Below are 25739 nucleotides of genomic sequence, written 5' to 3'. Positions count from 1 at the left end.
GCAAATTATTAAGAGACCATATTGTATAGGTTGGGAACTTTATTGGATGTACACGAATACTATTAATTGTAACTACTGAAGGTGTATATCTGGAAATATGTAATTTATTTTGTTTTAAAGCATGAAGATATTTTATTCTACTTCAAAAAATAAAGTGATGGATGGAATGCTTGAATTAATCTCATCCACTGGCAATCGCTTGGGCTGCATCCCAATCCATAATTTTTCACCCAACATCTCACCCAGATGGTAATCAGCCTTGACTCTGCTCCTCAATGGAACAGTCCAGCCCGACCAGTCAGGTCAGGTTACCCCTGAACCAGAATACAAGCAACAGAGGACCAGGTTTATCTTTTTTATGGGCTCATCAGTCAGTGTTAGGCCCATGTAACAAAGCTGCACAATAACATTATTACTGTGACCTTTTGCACAGATTCGCTTGCGTGACAATGTTGGAATAGTTTCTCTGGAACTATTTTTGTTGACACAACATTATCACTATGCCTCGAACATCAACATCGAACATCAAGTACAGGGCATAATATACAAATGCCGTTCTATCTTCATTAAAGGGGCGACAGGGCTATCTGCATATCCGTAACATTGCTAATCTACACTTACATCACAAGGAAGCTTTTTATTTAAAAAAAAAATAAAGCATTAACAACTACCTGTACGGCTGAGCTCCCTTTTTCAACTTTCAAGTGACTCATAAACAAAACAAAACAGGAAAATTCCATACCTTGCTACTGGGTAAAACACCTTCAGCCTTAGATCGCATGCCTATTGGTGATTAATAATTATAAGACCCTTGCACCAGCACCTTATTTAAGCATTACATTTTCAGTACATCTAAAAATACAGTTGATGGCCCTATGCTTTGGAATATTGCTGTTGATTGCTAATCAGCCAGGCTGGGTTCATAAACAGCCATCAATATGCCAACTCTGCAGTAGCAAAAAAGAGGACCTTATTCACTTAATCTGCATATGCTCCAAATTTTACACATCACAAGTCACTTTATTGAGAAAAGTTTTAATCATTAAAGGAATAAGGTTTTGCGTAGCTGCCATAATACAAGGGTTAGATCCGTCAGATCTTCAAATGAACCACAAACTGATAAAAATGTCTCCACCCTCAGGATGAGTAACCAATCCTTTTAAATGATTTGATGGTATTTATGGGTTTAAAGTATAGACAAACATAAAATCAATATGTAAATTAAATATGGCATTTAATTTTGTAGGCCTGAGGTCTCATATTTTATGGGAAATAAATGATTATTTAATCTATTCAATTGTGATAAAAATCCTATTCTACTATGAATCCTTGTATAAAGCAAAAATGGTGTTGTTGAACTCGGAAATTAAATTATGTTGATCAAGTTTTTTGGATTATTGTTAACTAAGACTGAAGTTTTACCTGACCTTTGTCCAAGACAATATTTGATTTTACTAGCTATGATTAGGATCATTACTGGATGCCTATCTAAAAAGAGGATCAGGCTGCACATCAAAGAATATAAAAATTTCGCAAATTATTAAGAGACCATATTGTATAGGTTGGGAACTTTATTGGATGTACACGAATACTATTAATTGTAACTACTGAAGGTGTATATCTGGAAATATGTAATTTATTTTGTTTTAAAGCATGAAGATATTTTATTATACTTAAAAAAATAAAGTGATGGATGGAATGCTTGAATTAATCTCATCCACTGGCAATCGCTTGGGCTGCATCCCAATCCATAATTTTTCACCCAACATCTCACCCAGATGGTAATCAGCCTTGACTCTGCTCCTCAATGGAACAGTCCAGCCCGAACAGTCAGGTCAGGTTACCCCTGAACCAGAATACAAGCAACAGAGGACCAGGTTTATCTTTATTATGAGCTCATCAGTCAGTGTTAGGCCCATGTAACAAAGCTGCACAATAACATTATTGCTGTGACCTTTTGCACAGATTCGCTTGCGTGACAATGTTGGAATAGTTTCTCTGGAACTATTTTTGTTGACACAACATTATCACTATGCCTCGAACATCAACATCGAACATCAAGTACAGGGCATAATATACAAATGTCGTTCTATCTTCATTCAAGGGGCGACAGGGCTATCTGCATGTCCGTAACATTGCTAATCTACACTTACATCGCAAGGAAGCTTTTTATTAAAAAAAAAAATAAGCATCTCAGGGGATTAGCTGAGGAGGCACTTCAGCTGACATTGAGGGTCCCTGCATGCTGAGACTTAAACATGCAGTGGTCTGACATCTCCGTGAGGGTTGTCCAAGTAATGACCAGGACGGGGTCCTACATTCTTTCCTGCCAGGCAATGGGGTTGGATTATCCCTTGGGGGGATTCTTGGCTCTGCACCTACCCACACTCAAGGTACACATAGAGTAGTGATTGCATAGCAGGAGTATGTCTTACTACTACCTTGTATTATATGCCTGCATATATACCCTGTCTTAGCACCATGGTGGAACTGTATCTAAATTTACTCTTTTGGTGCTTGTAATCACTTTCATCTGCTTCTGTCTACTGATTATAGCAGCACATGTATTCTATACAATAATAACGTTGGTTCTATAAATATATTGAAAAACGTCCTTTGTGTATTCTCTTTATATTTCTCTGAGAACAAAAGAGCATGAGTGACTGAGCGAAAGGGTTCTAGATCTGTTACCATGATTCCTGGGGGATCAGGGTTGTCATGTTCAGTGGTTGCAAGAAACCATTCGCTTGCTGTGTGGGTAGGGGGGCTCATGGTGGCACTGTGAGCTAGCTGGTCTCTAGGCCAACATATTCTGTGGGGTGCCCGTAATCCGTCTAGGCACCTCACCCAAAGTTTATGTTGTCTAACAAACGTGCAGAACCTACAGATTAGTGGGAACTACACAACATGGCACCACAAACGTTGGTTGGGTTCTTATTTTACGGTCTACTTGAGTAGTTCAATTGTGCTTTCTCAGAGACTCCTACTCACCTCCAAACTGGAGATGTCCATGGTGGTAGGGATATCTGCCTCAGCTGAGTAGGTATACCCTATGTATTGGCTGAAGGTCATTCAAGCTTGTAGGATAAAATATTCCCACATTGTGCAAACCCCATCTCCATAAATTAATTTGCAAATTTCCTTTTTTTCAAACAATGTCCGAAAACGGAGAGAACATTGACGAAGGAGCTTTCACCATAGCAGAGAATTACAGACATGCATTTACTATGAAATTAATATATTATGGCCTTACGGCTACGGGTGCAGATGTTACCTTCATAGCTGAGGCACATGAAGCATTCAGAACAGAGGTATTCTATTCCTGGGTTAAATTCCCAGCTGCATATTCTCGTGCACAATTGTTTCACACCTATATCGAAAATGAAACACCTGATGCATACACTCCATATGTGAAACTAAAAATTCCTCTCTCTTATTAAGAGCATATAAATTGGTTTGAAGGTGCCCTCTCACACACTACAGAAAATGGGAGACTTGATCCTCTCAGTTTAGAAGGCGCAGCATGGCCGGTCTTAGCATCATTTGCACCACATCCTAACACTGCAAATGTAACTGCAGCAGAATGGCCGGTCTTAGCATCATTTGCACCACATCCTAACACTGCAAATTTAACTGCAGCAGAAATGCGTACACTATACAGAAATGTATTAAAAATCAATAGAAATCTTACACAGTTCATTATGCAAACACTCACAGTTAACCCTGTGTGGATTGCTCAGGCAGCACAACCACTATTGGCTACTGCTGGTAGCAACCCACAAATACTGAATGCCATTATGGGAAATATTCCCACCAGCAAATTCCATTCTGGATGGTGCAAAAAATGAGCCAGCTTGAAGGAGTTATTCCCATACAGGCCTGCAGTAGACACACAGAATATTGACTATTTGCTTGCAAATGGGGATTGCTCCCGCGGTGGAAGACTGTGCCACTTGGGATACAGTCTCTGCTGAGGTTTACACCATCACACATGGTACCTCTTCTTTGGCTGTGTTACCTGATGTACTGAAACAGGTACAGAATGATTACGGGGCAGCACCTGCCCTGGACTTGAGAATGAAACTGATGGTCAATTTTGCCGCAGTATCAGCCATTATGTTAAGTAAGATAAACGGGGAGGCAGCAGCATTGATCATACACCAACAACTGAGGGAGTTCAGCAGGAGCGGGAATTGCCTGAAATTATCAAAAAAACTTATGCTACGCTAGGTAGATATAATTTGGAAGCCAGACCTGGAAAACCACAAGTTAAGAGTAATTCTGAAAAGGATAACTTTAAGCAAGCAGCTGATTCCTCAAAGAAGAAATGGGACAATAAATTAAAAAAGAAAAACAAGACACAATCCCCGAGAGGGTCTCCTCAACAGGAAACCAAGGAGAAGTAATATAATTTTAGAATCCGTGGTAACATTAGGAAGCCTGGCAGGTATCAGGGTACTGATACACGCTCCTCTCGTTCCTTTCAGGAGTCACCCGATACATGTTCGGAGAGGGAGGTGGACAGTCAGAGCGCAGATCATAAGAGCATGTAAAATCGAAGAAGGAATCACAACGCTCATCAGGCCACATCATTAAAATAGAAGAAAAACTAAATACCAACAAACCTCAATTCAAAAAGAAGAACATAGTTGGGATTAAAATAAGGGAAGCCCAGGTTACTGAGGACCCTGCTTCTGAACGGGGAATGGGCAGTGATGATGCTGAAAAGCAGATGTCTCGATAGCTCGCCAGAACCTGTTGTATTATCTGGTGGCAGTAGCGCTGAGTGAACAGATCATCGTGGGAACACCTGATACAAGTGTAAGTGTCCCTCATCGTTTATATGAAATAATGCTCTAGTGTGAGGGGGACATACCCAGGAACATTAAGGCTCTCTTTTGGGAGAACCTTACATATGGTTATGATATTCCTTTGACTGAAAAGGATTGGCCACCTGAGTTCGTAATGAAGTGCCTAAATGGGGAAACTGTAATTTTACCAACGTTTTCCAACCTCGTTCCATGATCAGCAAAATATTCATATGCTAAGGAGTGTGCGTTAGCACTAGCTAATGCACAATACCGCAATCATTTTGGATGGGATGATGAGTCACCTCATCATGAGATCACATTAAAATCCACTCCTCAACCCCACAGACAGTACCCAATAAAACATAAAGCTAAAAAACAAGTTAGGGAAATTCTAGAACAACTTGAATACCAGGGTATAATAGAAAATTGCACCTCATCAATGAATAAACACCTTGTTATTCGTAATGAAACCTGACAATTCATACCGCCTATTATTAGACTACAGACATTTAAACACATCTTCTCGCAGTAGAAAATGCACACAGTGCTGCACTAATGAAAAACATTGTGTGGAAAAAATACAAAACAACACTAGATATCTCAAATTGATTTTTATGCCAAAATATAGCTCCTGAAAGCAGATGTTTGACTGCATTTTCAGTGCTAGGTACACAGAGACAATTTTGTTTCTTTGCCTCAAGGGTATAGCAAATGCTCTGGGCTGTTTTCAGACAGAGTGACAGAGTTACAATTTGGATACGGTGGCGTTGTCCCATGTAGATGATATATACGTGACGGGTGATGAATCAATGGACAGAGTAGACCGCATAATTCTGGGATTTGCTCACCTGGGCTACAATTTTAATTTAAAAAAATCAAAAATTGCCATTATCAATGTCGCATTTTTAGGATATGAGCTGTCAAGTAAAGGCAAAAGTTTGGTGAGCCATTTTTTTGAAAAATGTGCATTGCTCCAACCTCCAATGACTCTGAAAAGACTACAATCCATTTTAGGACTTTCAAATTTCAGCAGAACAGACATTTTGGATTACACAGAACAGGTAAAACCATTCTATGATTTGATTAGACCTAACTTTTCAATAACCCATTGAGCACAGGAACATGCAAACATTTTACGTTCAGTAGAAGCTGACATGATAGCTTCCAAGCATTTACACACATGTGTAAATACAACCAACAAGGTGATACAGTACCCATTGTATACAAATCACATTTGTACACAAACGCTGAAATGTTTTTTACACCTCCTGATAAAGATCTCACAGTGGTGCAGACTGCTGTACTGAGAGAGAAAGAGCACTAGCTCAGGAACAAAATGCATAATTGTGGTTACCCGGGGACTGGCCTCAGAGTCCGTTACAAAAGCAAGCTTTCCAAATGCTAAAGCATTACATCCACGATGGATGCAATCGGCTAACTCTCTCACAGCAACAGACATAGACTACAGATTTGATTCTACATTACAAACACAAGCATTTCTGCAATCTGAACAAGAACATCCTCTGCCACATGAAATAATGCCTCTAAACAAATATGATGACATCATCTACCCTAATGGGTCTGCTCAGCCTGCCATAGGGGCAAGACACCGGTATTCTGCAGCATGCACAATTGTAAAGGGGCGCATGCATGATGGAGAATTCCATCCAGAGTAAACTTACATGCAGTCTCTTGGGGACTGCACAGCACAGCTGGCATAACTCAAAGCCCTGATATTGGCACTACAACATACAGATCATTTATTCCCCACACTTATAGTTTGTGATTCGTATTATTGTGTCCAGGCGTATATTGAATACCTTCAATTTTGGGGCCAGAATGGATTACGAGATTCCAAGGGTTGTAAAACCAAGCACAAGTTGCTTTGGGATCAGGTGACAAAGCTTAAAGAATGCATGCCATGGGCTCATGGAATTCACACATTGAATCATCAAGGTGTTGGCTTTCATGTTGCAGGGAATTGCATGGCTGGTGAAGCTGCTAAGGAAACAGTTTGCACTGCTGCCATTGCTGCAGTCACTTGTTCTAGCATGAGAACAGACAGAGACATCATGGTAACTGTCAATGCTGCGCGCAACGACACACACACTCAAGTACTCCTACAAGTTAGATGCACAAAATATACTGTATGCTCAGATTCCAGATGTGGGGATAGAATGTACCACACACTGATCGCAGATTGTGGTTAATACTAGCAGCACATGAGGGTCTAGGTTTAGCACATGCAGGGATTACTGCTACAGTTTCATTACTAAAGCAGCTCTATTGGTGGCCTGGTCTTACTAAATAGACCAAGGGTTTGTCCCCAAATGTGACATCTGCGAGCAGATGAAGGGCTCCACCGTGGCACCCCCCACCCCGAGACCTCTAGCGATTTCAAACAAGCATTTAGAGTGTATCTCTTTGGATCATTGAGGGCCCTTACAATCAGATGGGGCTTACTATTACAACTTGGTGGCAACATATTCATGCTCCGGATTCCTATGGGTATGGCCAAAGTGGCCCAAACTGTTATCAAGAATTTGCGAGTCTTTATCGGGACATACCTAATTGGCACATTCCGGCCAGGGTCGGTGTTAAGCTCTTGGGCTTACAAAGAAGCCATACGAAGCTTGGATGTAACCTTGCAGTATGCCTCCCCCTACCATCCTGAGGGTAATTTGGTAGTTGAGAGGAAGAACCATGGCTTAAAGCAATGCTTCGCAGCAAGGATACTATGTTAAGGTCGCAGTTTGGTCCATCACCTATATGGGACCCAGAGAGTACTCAATAACATGCCTAGGAAATCCCTGGGTGGTCGTACTCCATATGAAATCTGTTGGGGGTGAGAATGTGCATCCCAGACCTCGATAATGTCAGCACAGTGGTGGCAGACACACGGTTTAACATCAATGAACATTAGGCTGTTCTACAGGGGCTCGATGAATTCCGGGAGACACAAAGTAACGTCCAAGTAAATCGCACTGCCACTGGAGAAGTGAAGGTTGTTCCGGCAAGATTCGGCTGGGGCCTGAAGATTGCAGATCTGGTCAGGGAGAATATATAGGACAAAAAAGAATTCGGGTTATCTTACAGAGCGCCTGTACGGTACCAAAACTGTACCCCTTCCGCCCCTTGCCGATAGATGAGACAAAAAGTTTGTCTCTGTTAACCTGGTTAAACCATACTATGTGGCCAATTCTCAACTGTAGGTCACATGGACTCCTGAGTAGCCACTACACTCCTCTCGCTACCCTTCAAGAAGTTCAGATGGGAGCTTTAATAACTAGAGAAGATTCCCCTCTCCAACGAGAAACAGTAAACAACAAAGTTTTTCTTCCTCCTCTTGAGACAACTAAAACTGTACAGTCAACTAGTATTAGAAAAAGGGCTGACTAGCCAATTTCCTTTAAAAAAAATATTTTGGGTAATATTAACATAGTGCTTGCTTTCTCTGTACAATAGTGTTGGTTGTAGATTGGATCCCGGATGGTTCACTCTGTAGGGGCTAGCTTGGCCACATCTTATTTACAGATTGTGGATTGTTTTTCAAAGGCGGACAAGCCAAGCCCTCTCTGATATTCTTGTAGAACCTCAGTGATAGCCTTTCTTTTTTTTTATCTAAAGGTGTTGGCTCAGGAGTGGATCCTTTCCCCTCTTCTAATTATCGACAAGCATATATATATAGCTCAATGATACATAGGGGGCCATTATGATGTATGGTGGATCGCCACCGCCCGACCAGCGGTGGTGATCCACCCAACATCTTTCCCCACCGCATGCCATTTACCCCCCGCCATAGTACTATGGCAGGGGCACAGCGACGGATGGAAAGACTGTTTGCTGCTTTTCCGCAGGCAGGCAATCGTTATGATTGCCTGCCGTGCGGTCCTGGGCCATAATATGGTGGCAGTGCCTAGCAGGCACCGCCCGCCATATTTTGTTGTTTGCAGATTTTGGCCTTTCTGAAAGACATGAGTTTTTTGGCTTTGGGGGCTCGTTGCGGGCCCCCGTGGTGTTGGAGGGGTAGAGGGTGCACTTGGGGGGTACCTATGGTACCCCTACATTGGCATGCACAAGGTGCCTGTCACGTTGTGCATGCTAATGCTAATGCATGCATATTTGACATTGTGGCGGGTGCTGCACAAAGCACCGCTCGCCACAATCTTAATTATGCTACTGCCAGGGTGGTGGTAGCATCCTAATGGGCACATCGGGACTGCCGCACCTCTGGCGGTCGGTCCCGTTTACCGTTTCGGTGGCTGGCGAACTTTGTCTGCCCACCATCATAATGAACCCCATAGTGTTTACAAGACACATTTTACCAAACATTGGATTTCGGAACTTTCCCGATTGTGGCCACAAACCTTTGGCTCATTGGGTATGTACTATCAGTATCGTCTGACCGTACACTCCCCCCTCTTTTCCAGTATATACATCCCTTTATGAAACTTATGTGTCTTCCTGCTTTATCTATATCGAATGGACCTTTTTTATGGATTCACACTATACTCTCAATGACTACATATGAACAGACCAACAATACTCTCTTTCCCAAATAAGGACGGATATCTCTTATTTTTTCTGGTTGTATGTATCCACTATTATATATTTTTTTGTTGGTGGTATGTATCCACTACTAGTGCCAATTTATAGGTTAACTGCACACTCTCCCTTAATCTTGGTTTGCTTCTACTTACTTTGCTGGACTGGTACTTCTTCTATCTTTTGCTCGTCACTATTATTTGGCATTCCTTGGGGTATAGACACTGAAGTAGTAACATGGACTAAAATTGGCTATTATCACTAGATGTTGTTTCAAAATGGTCAACAAAATCTTGAATAACCTTTCATTCTTTAATCTTCTATGATACTACGCATATCAATTGCTTTATGATGACCTTTGCGGAAAATATCTACAACTGGTTGGTCTTGTTTATGCTAAATATACAGCATATGTAACATATAACAACGACAGTAAATGATATGTTTTTTATTTGGGTTTACCCTTCTTTTATTTTTTTACAGAGGTGTTATCTTTCTACTGTACCCAAACAATGGCACTTAATCTATATATGTCTGTCCTTTTTTAATATTATATGTTGTTGTGTATTCCTGGTAATACAGGAATTGTATGCATATGTATGGATCTGTCTCGTATTGTTAATGATGCCCATTTCCCTGTCTTGTTAGTATTTATATACATGTACACTTTTATCGTATTACAGCCCCATTGGCATAACAAAACCATAGGGGGCCTCCCTGCAAGGCACAGAGAAGGGGCCCCCTCATACAATCAACCTGCTAACCATTATGTTCAAGTATTTCAAAACCTGCAACCCATACCAGATATATCACCAGGAGTGTTAGTGCACATTTCTATGGTGACCAAGCTATACCTGGCTGATGAGCCCTAACTAGGGCAAACCCGGTCCTTGCTTGTGCTCTAGTTCAGAGAGGACCTGGTCTGGCATTTCTGGTTGGATTGTTCCGACTGGATCATGGTCAAGACTGATTTGCATACAGCTGGGCCCAAACTGAGGTGTCCTGGTGTGCACAATAATGATGAACTGGGATGCGACCGGAGTAATTACTAGGAGTGAGAATAATTCAAGCATTCCGCCCTTCATTTTATTACACAATGCAGTTCTTTAGAAAAGGGTCTTCAATTAGTTATTTTGTGAGGGATGTGCAGATATAAGTGAAGTCCATCAAACAATGAGTGATGCCCAAAGTGTCACCCTCAGTACCATCACCCCATGATTAAAAATACCTGTTTTCTGTTTTTCAGTTGCCGTTCAGCATAATACGTTTTCACAGAACAAAAGTCCACATGGTGCAGTGTACCTTATGTTCCACTGGAATACTGTTCTATAAATGTTGAGTTGCCTAGTAGCTGCAGGGCCAAGGAGACCTCTCAGCTATCCAATTCATCACACTGGGCAGTATTACATTTAGTGCCATGTTTCCCCTATCTGACAAAATTAATAGTACTGAGAGGGGATTTTGTTTGCATTTGAGACAGCTCACATTGCCATACAAGCTATCACATTGTCATAGTGCGCACATCATGTAAGCGATGACAGAAGAACAAATTTGAATGACTTTCCTCCAAACACACAGCATAGATACAAAGAGTATCTAAACTTCCCACTGCCATCCATATGCACACTAAAAAAGTATTTTCAAAGCCAATAGATCTCATATAGAATGCCAGAGACAAGCTATTGGCTTAGCCAATTCTTGTTTATAAAGCTCTGTTTTAAAAAAAATTGTTAAAAAAACAACATTTTTAAATACTGGATGAGCAGCAAACTCATTCCTATATCTACGTCAAAACTGAGCACTTAATTCAATATTTTCAATCTTTATAAATAATGTGCTTTATTTTTCAAATACTATTTTCACTCAAAATTCTGAACATATTTATATGGTCTTTTGCACTTGATACACCTTAAAAGAAACACTGAGGACTAGTTGCAGGTACTTAAAAGCCTGTGGTTCAGGAAGTGTCCATCTATAAAGAAAAAATGTTTCCCAAGCCTAATTTACTTTCCACATGACTCTGAACTGGAACAAATTCTCAGGCCAATTGGTGCTATGCAGCAGCTCAGTGAGATGATTTATGAGGCTATGGAAGAAGCTATATCTAATCAAAAAGGGGGAGGAAGAAGGAGCTGTGATCCATTCAGCTTCCTTGTCGTAATGCAAAATATCAATGGGGAATGATCACTTGTACCTGGGTAACCAGGGTTCAGTGTTCTTGCAGTCTTTCAATAAAACCCTCATTCACATACACAGGCCATGAGGCGGTATATCCTGGTTCTCCGCCTTGTTAAAAATGTGACAGCATCGTCATTGTTTTTTTTTTGTATGCTTCCTCCACCATGTGGAGAAACCACTAGTTAATACAGTAGTGATCAGTGATGAAAAGGTGAAAGTACTCAATTGAGGTGGTTTAAAAAAAGACCCTGCATTACCTAAAGTGTACCTTTATCCAGTTCAGAATGGAGGCAGGTAAGAATAGTGATGTGCTAGGGAAGACGAGTTATCAGTCTAACGCACTGGTATGGCCATGTGAGCGGTCGACATGTTTCAGCCCCATAAAATTGCCCTTCCGGGTCAGGGGGCCATCTTCAGGACCTAAAACTGTGTAGGTTGCGAGTTGTCACAGCCTAGGTGAGTATGATATTTGTTCACCTGATTAGACAAAGGTCAGAAAGTACCTGAGAGTGTATAAAAGAAACAACAAATAAAAAGAGAGTGGGTTGGAAAATGCCTTATTTCCATTCACAATACTCTCAAGGATAATGTATGCCACCACAATGATCAAGTTATCTACAGAGAGAGGCAATTCTAAATCTGGCTCAATTTAAAAAATTGCTCAAAACATGGCTCTTCTAAGGCTCTCCCCCCTCTGACCGCTGGCCTCTTTTTCCAGCGCCGAGAGATCCCCTTGGGGATGATTCGTGCGCGATATAAGTGACCTAAAAAAAAAAAAAAAAAATTGTGCACTTTAAAATGATAGGCAACTGAAAAAATGGCAATTCTCTACCACCGTTAGTACTAAAGTAATGCTAGGGGTGCCACGGAGTCAACATCCCTGCATTTGAAGTCATGTGTTCAGACCAACTCAAATCATTGCATATAGTTTAGTTAAAACGTTGATGCACATTCTTAGTTCATTATGTGTTCAGACCAACTCAAATCATTGCATTTACATGTATCGTTAGAGGAGTGCTCATTCCTCATGATATGGAGGCCCATGTCATTTAATGGCCCCAACTGAGTCTAGACACTTAATGACATTTCTAGACAATTAACAAAATGCTAATTCCATGCCGAGTGATCTTAGGGAAAATTATGGTCACAGAATGCTGTGCCTTGCACAGTTATTGTCTCATTGTAAAGGTGAATCTGTGTATCATCTACATGTGGGGGGTGTACGCTATTAATACATTAATTAAACAAGTGGACTACGTGGATGACTTTATGTGCACCTAGAATAAATTATTTAATGCGCGTGTTTCTGCCGAAGTCACATTGCGTGTTTGAATTTGTAGTGTGACAGGGCAGGTCATTATTCGAGTCTGCACGCTTATCAAGAAATACGGAGTTCAAAATAGACCTGACTCTATGGTGTATTTATAAGGTGTAAGGCTAGGCTGGGAGCAGTGAGTGCACACGCTGTTGTTTAAAAACAGGCGCTCAATTTTATGCAGCAGTTCGACATATGTGGGGAGCGTAAGTTATTAGTAAAAAAAAGGGGGATTGAGCTGCGTAGTAAGCACTCTGTGTGCCCAATCTCATCGAATATTGATGAATTATTTATTGCGTGTGTATTAGGCAAAAAACACATTGCGCGCTTTGATCAGTACTAGAGTGCGGAGTTTTGAAAATAAGTGCCACAATGGAGTACACGGATGAGTGCATTGAAGATACGTGCGGCATACCTTTCAGTCCCTGACTAAGGACTCCCTCGGAGTGCCGGCGGCCGTATTGGCCTGCTGAAAAAAAGGGGGGTTTTACATTTAGAGAAATGGTTACATAAAAGTAATACGATATGTGTCTGCAGGCTGGTCCTGAGGGCCGTGCGTGTCCTCCTCGGGTTGTACCTTATGTGGGTGCAAAGCACGACTTGTGCTCACTCTCCTTTTGGTGCCCCGGGTGACACGGGCACGTTAGGAGCAATCATAATGTAGTGGATGAGGAGTGGCCACAGTAAACACACGTTAATGTCACCGATGTCACAAGATGTTAACCTTGATTAAAGAATTCCTTTTGGTTATAATGATTGTGTTTAAGGGTCTGAAACAATGTATGTGTATTATTTCAATCGTTTTGCCAATTGGTGGTAATTTGATTTTTGTAAGTGCAGTTAGGTTTTCAGGACTGGTGGTAGTTAGTTATTCGTGACTCTTCATTGTTAATTGATGTAGACACCATGGTGAAGGTCATTAGTAAAATGTAATTATTTCAGACAACACTGCAGAGGTTGAAAATTCCTATAATTTGTCATTATGACAATGTTGCAATTGTAGTCAGCGTGTTAGTAGGTCCCACTGGTAGTGGTGTTAACGCGTTGTATATGGCATAGGTTCTAGCTTGGGAAAGGTTATTTTTTTGCCCTCGTTACATATGGTGAAAGGATGGAGATACAATGTGGTTACTATCTGGAGGTTTTTGTAGGTTCAGTGTCTTCCTCCAGTCACTGTATATCTGAAGTAAGGCCATATATGTGAGTCGATATTGGTGCTCATAGAATCGTAGTGATATAGGTTCTGCTTTTATTCCCTGTGTATTAGGCTCAGCCAGGGAATGTTGTCGTTCAAACCTGTGGTGTTCGTCTTAAGGCGATGTACCCATCTTTTTTCCTTTTCAAAGAGTGTGCGTTCAGCATCTTGATTTTTTATCTCTAGAGTCTCCAGGATCACCCAGTTTAGGTCGTCATCAGTGTGCTGTAGGTCAATATAATGAGTACTTATCTTGGTCGTACCTCTCTTACACTTCACATTGCTTAAGTGCTCACATATTCGTTGTTTCACCTTGCGGCACGTCATTCCAATGTATCTTAGGGTACAAGGACACGTGATCATGTAGATCATGTGTGTGGAATTGCAATTTGTGTGGTGTCTAATTCAGTTCTGGCAGAAGTTGGATTGTTTTTGTTGCGGTGGTCAGTTTACATACTGAGCATGAACCACATGGATAATGTCCCGTTATGGGTGGCATATTCCATATTGTGGATGTTAACTCTTTCTTGGGCCATTGTGGTGGTCTTTTGTGGACAAGAATGTCTTTGAAACTCTTTGTTCTATTGTTAGCGAACCTTGGTTTGGGCCAGTTCAGTGAACATGATGTCAGGATTCTCCAATTTTTGTTTATGATCTTTTTAACTTTCTTGGTGGTTATACTGTATGTGGTGACACAAGTTACAATGTCTTGTTGGGGTTCTTTGGACACAGTTTCCAGTAGACTCTCTCTAGTTTGATTTCTTGCCCTCTTCTGGCATTTATTTATCGTCTTCTCTGGGTATTCTTGTTTTGGCAGTTTTCCGTATAAATCTTAACCTTGGACTTTGTATTCTCTGAGATCACTACAGTTGCGTCTCACACGCAGAAATTGGCTGTACGGTAGGTTGTCTCTGAGTGGGCTAGGATAGAAACACTTGTATGAGAGAAGACTGTTCTTGGACTTTGGTTTCAAGAATGTCCGGTCCTAATTGTATAGTTTTCAATGTAGATAGTTATGTCCAGGAAGTCCAGTTTCTTATTGTCTGAAGTGTAGGTAAATTTCAGACACTAGTCTCTAGTATTGATCCATCTGTGGAAACTTTGTAAGCTATCTTGAGTACCTTCCTAGATCACGATGACGTCTTCTATGTAACGCTTCCAGAACCATATCATGGAGAGGAAAGGGTTGGTGACATTCTGTAGGTAGGTGTCCTCAAAATTGCTCACATAGAGCCCTGCTACGCTTGGGACAAAAGTGCTGCCCATTGATGTTCCATGTCATTGTTGATACATAGTGCCATTGTATTCAAAGTAGTTTTCTGTGGGGGCGAGTCTGCAACATTCTAGACCAAAATGTCTCAGTGTCTTAAAATCCCATTGTTCATTGAAAAGTAGTGCTTCCAGCATGTTGTATAATTATCCACAGAATGCAGATAAAAGTAAATCTTCTTTATTAGGCACAGGAAACAGGTGTAACTTCTCCAGCAGCTGTGATAGTACTGCTGGAGCAAGTATGATGAATACAGGCCCCAGCTAGGCCCGCAGGACACAAGGGTTCGCTCTCCTGTAATGGAATCTATAAGGAAGTTGGCACGGAAACTGCAAAGTACAAAGACAGCATTTATTAACCCTTAAGGGTGGTCCTACAATCCACACAACACTCTTCAGTATTGCATAGAGTAGCACAAAGAACTTGCGTACATGGTCCCCTTTTATACACAATAGAGGGGCTCATAAGTGGGTGGATACAACATGAGGCCAAAGAACATTACCATTTATGGTCATTTTCGATACTGAATCAATATGTGGGCGGAGCTAACACACTCCTTGAGCCCGCGAGGACATGGTCAAGCAAGGCTAACTGATAACAGATGTGGTCAAGCCTGGGCATGCGCCAGATGGACAAAGGAGCTATTTATAGACTGTTACTAGGCAGATTACAAGAGCAACTAACACAGAGGTTGGACTCTTCTCGTGGGGAACACGTGGAAGCATGACAATACAAAATGGAGTCCGAACTTCGGTCAACATAACAGGGAAAACATGATCTAAAGGAAGGGAATTAATGTCTTTAGTAAATGCTTAATCACATCGTTGTTTCAATTTACAACAGACGACCCTTTCAGCATTTACTGAAGACATCCGGTTTGTTAGGATAATCATCATATATGTCAATTGTCATCATTTCTTCGACTTCTTTAGCTAAACGTTTCTGGTGAGCAACATCGGCAATAGCTTTCTTATCAGGGATACAGAATGATACGCATAAGGAGCAGAGCAAAGGACCACATTGAACACAGATACAACAAGAAAACAGAACTGTTACAATAATACAAAGACCAGTTAAAACCTTCCATCCCCAGGCAGTAATCAATGCCCAAAACCATCCAGAAAAGGACCAAGTGCCGTTTTCTGTATGGATTTCAGCTGCAATTTTATGTAGTTTGTTGATGGCATTATAAACCGATGGCGTATGATCAGGGATAAACACACAACAGCTACTCCCAATAATTTTACATGCTCCTCCTCTGTCAGCTAACATAACGTCTAATACCATACGATTCTGCAATGCAACAATTCTAGTAATTTGCAATTCCTCCGTAAGATTCCCAAGAGCAGCAGCAGTCTGGTTTGTCACAGCCTCTACCACTCTTGTTAATCTTCGGATCTTCCTACTGTTCAGAGCAGCTCCAACAAAGAAAAACAGTCCTAAGTTAAAATCAATATACTGTTGCAGACTGGTATCAGTCTGATCTACATCATCAATTGATAAAGTACGTTTATACCTATTTACAGTCACATTATTCAATAATTTCAGATCCTTATGATAAGATGCGGGTGCTAGGAATACAGGAGGTAATAGAAATGATACATAGCATACCCCAGACCACCCAGCCGGCAGACGGTAATAACCTTTATTTCCGCACACAAAGTATGTATTATGGGACGCTAGAAAGGTACTATTATTCAATCCATCAATGTTCAGGACAGTGATGCAATCACTGACACCAACAGGAATAAAACCCACACTCTGGACACACAGGTCCGCTTGAGCTTGTGCTACTTGAATCACAAATTTGTCCTTCCCCACAGTGTCTCTTGTGTTCGTGAAGATGTAGGGAATGGATTCATTGTCTGGTCGGTACTCTTCCCACTCCCAAATTGTCCCATTCGCTTGCGGATACCCATTTTTATCCTGATGACATTCTTTATTGAGTCTGAAGAGCAATCGTCCCACTGTCGGTTTCCGAGTGGCAAAAAGCAAAGTGTACCATGCTCTACAAGAGCCATTGTGAGAGAAAGGAAGGGGTATGAATGGCGTACCTCCTTTCTTCTGATGGGCTGGCATCATCCCACATATCCAACAGGTCGTAGCGTTCGTAGCAACGTGGGTATGATGCAGCATCTGGATGAAAGTGTTATTCAAGTAAGACTGTCGATGCTTCAACTCTTGATACGGTAATGTATAAAAGTAGTGCTCCTCAGGCACCGGAGTTGTCAACACAAGTATTTTCCGAGCGGGAGTTACATCCTCCACAAACCATGTGGTTATCCCAACAATAGCTACTGTCAACATGAACCCTGATGCACAAAGGATTTTCTTTTTCTCCATGTCAAAAATAAAAACCCAATATCTTCCTGAAATTAAAAGTCTGTCAGAACTCTTCCCCTTGGGCAGCGGTCGATTTCTTCACCAGCGGGCCAAGACGGGTGTCGCTACACTAATGCAAGGCTGATCCCCCCCCCCCCTTGCCTCATCGGCTCTCCGTTTCACTAACCCAAGGGCCGTTCTGACAGTATGTCCCGGTACTGGAGAACTCACTTCCTTGGTCGAAGATGATATCGCCTTCCTCCAGGAGTCGCGTGGTCCGGAAAGAGCTCCTCAGTGACGTTTGGCTCCGCAGCACGGCCTGTCTCTGCAGCCAGGATTTCTCGTTGATCGGTCAGCACGGCAGGTTCCACCAATCCGGGCGGCACCTTCCTACAGTGCAGGGAATGGATCCAATTCTTTCTGTTGGAGACTCGCACAGCCGTCCTCGTTGCGAGGAGGACCTGCTCAGGACCCACCCATCTCGGTTCCAAGCTGTTTGTTCTGTCAAAGATTTTCACCATCACGTGGTCACCAGGTCGGAGACCATGTCCTTCACCGGTAGACCGATCAGGGAGCGCCTCTCGGACCTGTTGATGAATAGAAACCAAGTTATCCGTTAACTGCGCCAGATAATCATTCATCATCACACAAGGTACATCATACACAGCCTTGGTTTTTGGTGGACCCCAAATATTCATTGGGCGCCCAAAAACAATCTCGTACGGTGTAAGGCCAGTTCGAGAGTGTGGTACCGATCTAATTGACAATAACGCCAGCGGTAGAGCATCTGGCCAAGTCAAAGACGTCGAAGCTTGAATTTTAGCGATCTTGAGCTTCAGTGTACCATTATACTTCTCGACTAGTCCTGCAGACTGAGGGTGGAATACCGCGTGAAACTTCTGGGTGATGCCCAGGCCCTTCAAGACGTACTTTATAACATCCGCTACAAAGTGAGGCCCATTATCACTCCACAGAAGTCTACAAACGCCATATCGGGGGAAGAACTCTTTCAGCAGCAACTTCGCAGTAGTCATTGCAGTATTGTCTTTCGTAGGGTACGCTTCAACCCATTTGCTGAAAGCGCAGACCACTACTAGAACATACTTCAGATTGTTACAGCGCTCAAGCTGGATGTAATCCATCTGCAAAACCTCGAAGGGTGCAGTAGGTGTCACAAATCCTCCTGCTGGAGTTCGAGTACCCTTTCCTGGGTTATACCTCAGGCAGATCATACAGGTCTGCACCACCCTCTTTGCTGTGCTAGCAATCTCTGGATGCTCCCAGACTTGGGTAAGCAATTTCACAATTGCGGAAGCTCCAACATGTGCTAGCCCATGTGCCATCTGAACCATAGGTTGTACAAAGGCCGTGGGTAATTTCCATCTATCCATCTGCTTATTTCTCCAGCAGCCCTCGTCATCCAGTTCTCCCTCGCTGGCCCATTGTTCCCGCTCTTTGTCAGAAGCGGTCCTCTGCATTTCTCGCACTTCCTCCTTCGCATCATGCCATCTTTCCACCTGTGACTTTACTACATACATGGCAGTAGTACCGGGCTGCATCGCAGTCTCCCGTGCTACTCGATCTGCTAACGCATTCCCTTCTCCAACTTTATCAACTACTTTCCTATGGGCGCTACACTTAACGATGGCAATTTTCTTTGGGTATGTCAATGCAGTTAAAAGATTGTGAACTAACTCTCCATGCATTATCTGTACTCCATGTGACGTTAAAAACCCTCTCTCCTTCCAGAGTAGGCCGAAGTCATGCGCTACTCCGAAGGCATAGCGGCTATCTGTATAAACATTCACACATAATCCTGTACTGAGCTCATATGCTCGTGTTAATGCTATCAGTTCCGCTGCTTGAGCTGATTTCTGTGGTATGCGTGCTGTCTCCACTATCGTTTGTAATGTGGTAATTGCATACGCTGCTGAAGTCGTACCATCTGGTAGCTTCAGGCATGATCCGTCCACCCACAGTTCTCCATCTACATCTGGAAAGGGCGTATCCTGGAGATCAATACGACCCTTTGTTTGTTCCTCAGTCACGAGAATACAATCATGTGCTTCCCGCGCCTCAGGCTGGGTTTCGGGGTATGGCAACAATGTTGCCGGGTTTAACGTTACGCACCTTTTCAACGTAATATGAGGAGCCAAAAGCGTCAACTCATATCCCGTTAAGCGGGCACTGGTCAGATGCTGCGTCTTCGTCTGATTAAGCAGGGCATCGACAGCATGGGGGACTAATACCAACAGCTTATGAGATAACACAATTCCCTCACTTTGGCGTATTGACACAGCTGTCGCCGCAACCGAGCGAAAACACCCTGGTAATGCTCGGGCGACAGGATCAAGTACAGCCGAAAAATATGCACAAGGGCGCTGCTTATCGCCGTGCATCTGCACTAAAACTGATAATGCACATCCATCTTTCTCATGCACATACAACAACGAAAAGGGTTTTGCATAATCAGGGGTCCCTAACACTGGTGCTGAACAAAGGGCCTGTCGTAGTTGCTGAAAAGCAGTATCACACTCATCTGACCAAGGGATTGGGATAGGCGTGTCCTTTGTCAAGAGGGCTAACAATGGCTTAGCTATATGTGAAAACCCCAATATCCACTGTCTACAAAAAGAAACAAGACCCAAAAATGCACGCACATCCTTCTGCGTGGACGGTCTCGGTGTGTCCAAAATTACTTGGATACGATCCGGTGTGAGTGCACGCCCCTCCTTAGACAAAAGGTGACCCAAATAAGTCACCTTTGGTCTACAGAATTGCAATTTCTTCCTAGATACCTTATGATTGTGGGATGCTAAAAAGGAAAGTAAGGATAACGTACTTTGTTCACACAACTCCAGGGTGTCAGCCGCCAGCAAGATGTCATCGACATATTGAATGAGGGCGACCCCCTCGAGCAGAACAAAGGAATCCAATTGTCTTTTCAAAGCCTGACTGTAAATGCTAGGGCTTTCTGTGTAGCCCTGGGGGATCCTACAAAAACGATAAGATCTATTATTTAATGTAAACCCAAAAAGATATTGGCTATCAGGGTGAATGGGAATGGAAAAGAAGGCATTCTTCAAATCGATCACTGAGAACATAGTCGCCGTAGGCGGGACCAAAGTAAGCAACGTCGTGATATCGGAAACCACTGGGTACTGAGGTATCACGATCTTGTTTACTTCTCTCAAATCAATTATAAACCGATAAACTCTGGCATCCGTATCCTTTTTCAGTATGGGAAGAATCGGACTGTTACAGATGTTGTAGGGAACTTCCTCCACTACCCCTACCGCAATCAAATCCTGCACTATCTGTATGAGAGCCTCCTCGCCCTCCTGGGAAATACGGTACTGTGGGAGGCGTGGTAACACCGCCCCCTCCTGGACACTAATGTGGACCGGTGGAATCACCATTTGTCCCACATCAGTATCCGACATTGCCCACAAAGCACGAGGGAGGGTAGCTAACAGCGCATCCTCTGACATCGCACACATCCGTTCAGACCGGGGGTAATTGTCATTCAATATTACCCGCACACCAGCAGGGGAGCAGCGGATCGTAGCCCTAAAATGCTTTAACATATCAAGGCCCATAATGTTGTCCGGTGTGTACGGGGCAAGCAGAAACGGACAGGGTGCAGAAAAAGAATCAACCTTAAACATGAGGGGCTGCGAAAGAGGGCTTCGGGAGAGTGTACCGTCAAACCCTACCGATGTGACCATTAAGCCGGATGGGGGAGCCCCCGGAACCAATTGCTTAGACAGCGCACTACGTGTCGCTCCTGTATCCACTAGGAACTGATCAGTAGAGCCCAAAACCTCAGCCGATACATAAGGACCCTTCTGATCGACCGGCACCTCAACTGATTCTAACCCCCATCCAACGCATTCCTATGCATGCTGAGAATCATGGTACCCCGATCGGTCAATCCCCGACACTTGATACTGATGCTGGCGATCGAAAACATTTGATCTATCTCGGTGCTGCCCAGCAGAGTCAAAACGAGCCTGTTCGTTAGAATTCCCTCTAAAGTTCGAGAAACCCCCTCTACCTCGCGGGCCACCCTGAGTATGCCCCTGACGCGAAGCATGCAACACCGGGCAGTCCCTAGCCCAATGACCCGATTGCTTACAATACGCACATTGGTTCCTATTCAAATCAGATCGGCCCGAGGGAGGACCATAAGATCCTCCCCTACCTCTATTACTACCCCGTCGGGGCGGGCCATATACTTGTGCCAACATCACCTTTGTTTTTAGATCTTTCGATTTCTTTTCCTCCTGGCCCTTTGCTTCTTGCTCCTGACGCTCATAATACTGAGCGATAGTCAGGAGGGCCGTCGGGGTTGCGGAAGACCAAGAACTCTCGCTCGCTTTCAAACGGGCCGCAACTGCCGGCAGCAGATTAGCTACATATTTATCCGCAAAAAGATGGCGACCCGTATCATCAGTAAGCGACTGGCCACTAAAATCATGAAACGTCTCCTCAAAGCGCGTAAAGAAGTCCGCCACTGACTCGTCAACTTTCTGTTTACATGAAGCTAACATATTCCAGAAAATCTTTTTAGGGGGGATAATTGTCTTCAGCTTAGCCAGAATAGCAGCAGGGAGATCTAAAATACTCTGGGGTGGTTTCTGCGCGGGCTTCCGTTCCCTATCTTCATCCTCAAGGTCAGACCACCGAGCCTTAAAGGCAACTATATCATCTACCTTTCGGACAGATCGCCACATATCCGGTGGTAGAATAAGGCCAAAGAACAGGTCTATATCTGCTAAGGTCATAACGCAAGAATTCAAGGCCCCCTCGACTTCTTCGTAGAAGGCCGCTGGATTCTTGCGGGGGTCAGGCAACGCATTCTTTAATGCCATAACATCAGCTCTATGCCACGGAGTATAAACCCAATTATACACAAAATATCCCTTAGCATCGGCGGAGGTAATGTCCGAGCTAGTCCCCGCTCCTTTAGGAGGAACATACAAAGGCGCCGCCTCTCGCATTGGTTTAACATGCACTATGCCATCCTTATCTGACTGGGAGGTGGATGAGTGGCCTTCTGCTGTACACGAATCCAACTGCTTCTCCTCCCCTGCTCGTTGGCGCGCTTTTTCTTTAAGGGCCAGCACCGAGTCCCGCAAGGCGAACAGCCGCCGAGCCGTATCAGGAGCCTTAGAGGAAGAGAAAACACCATTATGCAATGCTTTAGCATCCGATGTCACTTCTTCAGGCTCAAAGACACTAGAATATTTCCGGAAGGCAGCAATCACTTCCTCAGCGAAATGACCCAGAAAATACAATTTCTCTCTATCCTGCCACGGCCCCCAAGTATGGAATAATTCATCCACGGACACCTTGCCCTTAAGTGCACGGAAGGAAATTTGCCGAAGCTCAGCCATTTGCTCAGCCGATAGCATGGACCGCGTATCTACCTTACCCGGACCCGGGACAGAATCTTGTGGCCTCGGAGCAGATGCGCCAACATAAGGGGGCGGAGAGCGATCTAGTAAATAAAAATCATCATCAAGATTATTAAGGACAGGATAAAGTGGCTGCCGCACAGCATATTGACCCGAGACTTGCAGCCTACGCTCTTTCTCTTGTCTCTCCGTCTGTTCTCTGTCCTCCCGACGCCTCGCTTCCTGTGCTCGCACATGATCATTCTTCCGTTGTTCTTTATCAAACAGCGCTTTCTCACGCTTCTCTCGCTCACGCACCTCCTTCACCCACAACCGCACACACTCAAACATATCCTGACGAGCACGCCGCTTACACATACACTGTTCCACATACTCAATCTTACGTATATCAAACGATCCATACAAAGGCCATCGTAACTCAGGATCTTTTTTAGTATATTTCCTCCATACTGTGCTGTACATTATGGAAGAAAGACCATGCTTCACATACATATCCCTATTAGGAGTCCCCTCTGGGGGAGCTGGAGCAGATTCCTCGAGGTTCAACCGGTTTCCAAAGCAGCAACACCACTTACGGAGAGCGCTAAAAGCAGGCATGCTCAGAAATAATGCAAAATATGCAATATTATAAAGAAAATGGCACTTAATCGTTGCGCCGTTCAAAGTTACACAGCTCCGGAGAAATCTCTCCACATTACCTGCCTATATGTGTTGCAACGCATATATTTTCACAATAACAAATACAATACATGACTAGTCATCACAAATCAAACTCAAATAGCCGGACCAGGCTTCAAAAACTCGGAGCAAGTACCGTACACCGGTTCTTACCAATCAAGAGTCCAGATTCCAACTGCCAAGCTCCAAAATCGCCCAAACGGCTTTCACGGCAAGACCGACAGAAGAGGTCTCAGTCGAGGACCGGCGCCACCCAGACGGTCAGCTCGGAAGGGAAGGAAGAAAAACCTCGGGATGCCAGGGCTAAGACGCCGCTGGCAGTGATCACGTCCCCGGCCAAATTCCTCACCTTCGTCGCGACCAGTCCTTCGAGCATCCGAGTCGCCGATGAGCCCCACGTGACGGGCGCCAATTGATGAATACAGGCCCCAGCTAGGCCCGCAGGACACAAGGGTTCGCTCTCCTGTAATGGAATCTATAAGGAAGTTGGCACGGAAACTGCAAAGTACAAAGACAGCATTTATTAACCCTTAAGTGTGGTCCTACAATCCACACAACACTCTTCAGTATTGCATAGAGTAGCACAAAGAACTTGCGTACATGGTCCCCTTTTATACACAATAGAGGGGCTCATAAGTGGGTGGATACAACATGAGGCCAAAGAACATTACCATTTATGGTAATTTTCGATACTGAATCAATATGTGGGCGGAGCTAACACACTCCTTGAGCCTGCGAGGACATGGTCAAGCAAGGCTAACTGATAACAGATGTGGTCAAGCCTGGGCATGCGCCAGATGGACAAAGGAGCTATTTATAGACTGTTACTAGGCAGATTACAAGAGCAACTAACACAGAGGTTGGACTCTTCTCGTGGGGAACACGTGGAAGCATGACAATACAAAATGGAGTCCGAACTTCGGTCAACATAACAGGGAAAACATGATCTAAAGGAAGGGAATTAATGTCTTTAGTAAATGCTTAATCACATCGTTGTTTCAATTTACAACAAGTACAGAACATAGAACACCTACAATTCACATTCTAATGAATAGTAAGCACTAAGGAAGGATAAGGATACAACACATCCTCCTTTTTATAATGAAACAAAAGAATATACAATAGATCCATTGAGAATACTGTAAAACACAATATGGATAAAATATAGCTAAGAACCACCACCTATCATCCTAAAAAAAAATAATAATAATATTTATCCTACTATGAAATCCTTTAACCAAGACGGTAAGTGTTTTTTCCTTACACATTTCCCATTCACTGCATTAGTACATTCTTCATTGGTATCGCAACTAGTTCCTGGTAAAGTCTCATTCCTGTGATTTAAATCACAAATGTCAGTGGACCACAGTGGATCAGTAACTGAGTCAGCTTTGTTACTCTTTTCTACTTGACTCTTTTTGCATAACACAACTATTTTTAAGTTCCACACTTTACCATTGTCAAAACAAACAGCATTTTTCAAAACTTCAATTACTTTTTCTGGCTCAAAAAACCAACTAATTCCTTTAACGACTTTTTTTTTTTTTTTTATCCTTACCCAATCACCGACATTAATACAAACCTCTTTTACATTATTTTGATGATCATAATATTCTTTGCTTCTATTTTTGTTTTCTGTAAGTTTTTTCTTAACTAACTCCGGTGATCACTCTAGAACAGAAGAATCTTATAATCAAACAGGATTAAACTTGCATCTTGAAGATCTACCTCTCATCATGATGAAAAGTGCCAAACCTGCTACATCATTTTTTGTTATTCTGTATGCCCACACGACTTTCTTTACAGCCAATTTCCAATCAGTTTCATTAGAAACAGCCCCTTGAATTGCTCCTTTCAACACACGGTTGAACCTTTCAACTGTACCATTCCCGCTGGGATTATAAAGTGCTGTTGTTTTATGTTTTAGACCAACCTTATTAAAATATGTTTGGGCTGCTGAAGATGTAAATTGTACACCATTGTCATTCAAGAGAGTAACAGGAAT

This window comes from Triturus cristatus, chromosome 4_2 (assembly GCF_964204655.1).
Source record: "Triturus cristatus chromosome 4_2, aTriCri1.1, whole genome shotgun sequence".
In the NCBI taxonomy this organism is placed as follows: Eukaryota; Metazoa; Chordata; class Amphibia; order Caudata; family Salamandridae; genus Triturus; species Triturus cristatus.
This window is presented reverse-complemented; position numbering follows the sequence as displayed.